Here is a 4,378-nt window from a genome sequence, read left to right as displayed (position 1 = left end):
GGAGTTTAACATAGAGTTGCCCATTTTCTTCCATTTATTGCTGCTCATCATGACACCATACCTCAAATAATAACATATTCTCTTAAGTTTAGCCACTTATGAATCCCAAGAAATAATAGCCATCTACTCCCATCTACTCCATTTTTTTCTTTCCATGGCCTTTGCTGACACCAGCAACATTTATGAGTGTAAGCACAATCTTTATAATGCTGTTCAACTGGAATATTGCATCTATTTAACAGAACAATAGCAGTTGCTTTTCGTAGCCACAGGCTTCTAACATAGCTTACAATGTAAGGCATGAATTCTTTCCTGTGGAGTGGGCTGTGGATTCAATTGGACAACAGTAAAGTTGTAACAGTAAAGTGTACACATGGGGTTTCGTCTTTGTATGACATGTTGGCACTGCAATGCACAGGGTCCATAATTGAGCAAGACTGTTCGTGCCAAGCCTCCTGCAGCAGCCTGTTCAGTGCATTCCACTATAGAAGCCATGGGGAAACAGACCTTTGCAATCCAGGATGGAGTGCACCATGTCCTACAGCCAAAACACAAGATAGCTTCATTCTTGTTCTGGTACCCAGACAATGGTTGTAACATGTGGATTCATAAGGACCTCTCTGCCCAATAATATATAGGGAGGTAACTTGCTCTCATAGTGGGATTTTTCACCAAAGACCTTAGAGCTTCTAGTACTGCCTTTTCCCATGTTGCAGAGTGCCTCCATTGAAGTTCTGTATCTGAAGACTTTACTATCTTGCCACAGGATTTCCCAATTCTATGAGATATTAGAACTCGAGCATTAGATAAGGATGCCTGTTCATAGAGGGTATAGGATCTCTGGAGGCCTGATTCTTTCTCAAGCAAATGCCAATTAATCTTGAGCTGCTAAGGAGATAATAAAAACAAACTGTTAGCAAGGCCTACTGCCACATATAAGGCTCCCATCAAACTGTTAAAATCCAGACTATTCTGTGATTATTTCATTTTTCTCAACCAGGTTATTACTAAAACAGGCATATGGAGCATTTGATTTTTTTCCTTCTTTTGTGTTAAAGTGTGGATCTGAGAGATGTATTTTTCCTCTTACACCTCACTCACAACTTACTCTCTGATTCTCCTGTAGATCCCATGTTTGGGAATCCTAGAGAGGGATCATTAACCTATATTCTTCCTTTGGAACCATGTCAACTGAAAGACAATGCCACATCTTCAACTCTTTCTCCATTGTTTCCAGGCTTCCCACCAAATCATATTGTAATGGTGGGAACAACGTCACCATGTCTTTTTCTTTCCCATTGCAATTCTTCCTTTAAGTAGACAAATTCATTCTTATCAGACAGCTAAGCATCAGTTGCATCTCTTCATGCCCACAGCAAAGGCCTCACAGTAGACACTCAGCCAGTACAGCTGTCCCATACTTTCTCCTTTCACAAAGGGAAATATATTGTCATATGTCATAATCTACAGCATCAGTGATTGGGGTCCTGTCTATACAACTGCATTTCTGACTCAATTATTCAAGGAGATATGCCACTCTGTAAAATGGAGAGAAAGATAGTCACCCTGGAATTCCCCAAAGACATTTCACATGGTGATGGCTCAGCATTGGTTGCATGTCTTATCATTCAGAATTGGAACATGAGGTCACCACTATAGCAAAGAGGTCTCCTATCATATGGGGAAATGAAGCTATAGTGAGATTTACCCTATGAATGCTCTACCCACATACAGATCAGCCTCAATTGCTTGCCTTATTGCCCAATCCTAAGAACAAAATAAGCACTTCTCTCTAATTTACCTTTTCCAGTTTTCTTCAGACTGCCATTTATTTTGTATGAATTTTTTCTGAGGAATCCTGAGAAAATGCTCATTTTCTTCAATAAAACACTGACAATCAAGGAAAATGTTCCATTCAGTCCATTCAGGTCTATCTTGGTGAAGCAATTAATTTATTGTAACGATGTTCAGGAGCACCAATGAAGGAATTTTTATGGAAACATTGGTAAAGGAAAGGCATTGTTTTCAAGAAAACAGTCCACGACAGTGTGGTTAATACTCCCAGAAAGCTGCATCCCTGGAATTCTCTGGCCAATTCGTAGGCAGCTGCTTTGGGGGTGTCTTTCTTCCTTCCAGATACTACTGTTTCCTGTTCATGTAACTTTGTGGAAGGGAATTAGTACATTGGATAACTTTCTGGCCTTCTTGAGTTTTGTAAATTTGACAAGCTTCCTGACTCTATAAGTTGTATCTGATTCCTACTCTGAGCCCTTTCTTCCTTCAAAGAAGAGATGTTCAATTCAGATGAAATACCTATGTAGCATCTACATGTATTGCATTAGCCGAGTTCCACATAATTGCAAAGAAGTCTCTGAAGCATGTGTGTGTTAAAGGAGAGAAAGCAGTAACATGGTAATGGGATATGGAGAGCCCTTTGTATTATATCTATTTTTAAAGATAAGTTGATTTATATTTTGTACTCCTGAGATGTCAAATAGGCAGAGTAGGATTTGAGTTTGCTAAGCTATGGCTAGTCTCCTTTAGAAAGAATGCTAAAAATACCCAGAATGGCTCCTCTAAAGAAAATCATCCAGGTTGTTGAGATATAATTGAAACAAAATATATAAGACAGAGAAATTAATGGACAAGGAAGTCATATTGATGAGAAGATAAGATGTATGAGCTAGCAACATAGCTCAGTGGCATAACACTTGGCTAATGTGATCAAGTCTCTGGGTTCAATGGCCAGAATTGCAAACAAACAAACAAACAAACAAACAAATGTAGCAATATATGGGAAAGGGGAGAAGGTCCAGCAGATAAAAGAAGAGTATAATTTAATATATGACATTTTAATTACAATATTGTAGACATTAAATAAATCTTCCATAATAATATATTTAACTTAACTCTAAAGAAAGTGAATAAAATATTTAGAAATATTGAACCACTGCTCTTAAAGATATAGAATGCTATGTCACTACAGACTGAAATTTGCCATTAGCTCATGAAGGTTCTACCGTGGGTGAGCATTCTAAAGACTGTTGGACCAGTCAATCTTTCAAATTGTTTATGGTCCTAAACTCATGTTGTGGGTAGTTTTTGGACTATTGGGTCTCACCATGGTCTGAACCAATGGAGTTTACTTTATATATCTTTTCTTACACTTTTAATCTGAAAACTAAGTATTATTCTGTATCAAAGATCATTTATTTAACATCACCATAAAGAGGTCTGATTTTACTTGAAACATTTTAGAGTTGTTTTAAAATGCCAGCCAAATCATTGTCCTTTCTGTAAATTTATATTTGGAATCACAGAATGAATAATTTAGCTTTCTATAATAAAAAAGTTCAATGGTCCTATGTTCACATGGAGGCTGGCTGACAGTATTCTGCAACTCTATATGACACCTGTAATATTATGGTAGAAGTTATGGAGCCCACACTAACCTGTCAGTGATTGCTCAATTTGCTGTTTCAAGTAGTTCCATTTTCCAATTTAAATTATTTTTTTTATTTACATTCCAGTCATTGCTCCCCCTCCATGGTCTTCTCTCCCACAGTTCCTCATCCTGTCCCTTCTCACCCTTGCCTGAGAGGGTGCTCCTCCTCCACTAAACCTCCCTCTAGTTTCAATTTTTAATGTTTAGTTCAATACTCTACAATGTAATACTTTAGATAGTTCCCAACAAAAATTTTTCCAAATACTACATCTTTGAAATTGAATATTGTAGATTATACTCACTCTTACTGTCCTGACACTTTTAACCCAAGGGTTTTACTGATAGTTGAAATTCATAATTTCACAAGACTTTTTTCTAAGAACAGTATCTGGATAATTTAGGTGTAAGAGTTAAAGTATTTTATAAATAATATGAATTTTCTGGTGTAATATGTACCAGTAAAGAAAATTTGATGGGTGAAATAGGTTATATTTGTTGGTTTTTTTGTTTGTTTTTTGTTTTTTGTTTTTGTTTTGTTGAGATAAGTTAGGTTGACCTGGACTCTAAATATTTACTCAGGCATGAGATTCTCAGACTAGCCAGCTTCTGCTTCCTATCAAACAGCATGTGTTTCAACAATCTCATGTCCACATAATTAGAACAGGTTCCATTCTATTGGTCCTTTAAAGACCTAAATATATTTTAATATTAGATTCTTTTTTTTTAGGAAACTGAATAGTTACTAACTAGTGAGATATTTGGAAAATGCTATATATTAAAATATAATTGGGATAGAATTAGGATTTTTTCTAAATGTTTTATAGTCATAAATTATTAACCTAGAGAGGTTGTCAAAAAAGAAGTACTGTCTATTGTACAAAACCCTAAACCCAACTACTTTCAGTAAAGCAAGTTTTCTGTCTATTTACATAA

This window comes from Mastomys coucha, unplaced genomic scaffold (genome assembly GCF_008632895.1).
Source record: "Mastomys coucha isolate ucsf_1 unplaced genomic scaffold, UCSF_Mcou_1 pScaffold12, whole genome shotgun sequence".
In the NCBI taxonomy this organism is placed as follows: domain Eukaryota; kingdom Metazoa; phylum Chordata; class Mammalia; order Rodentia; family Muridae; genus Mastomys; species Mastomys coucha.
Note: the sequence above shows the minus strand (reverse complement) of the source record.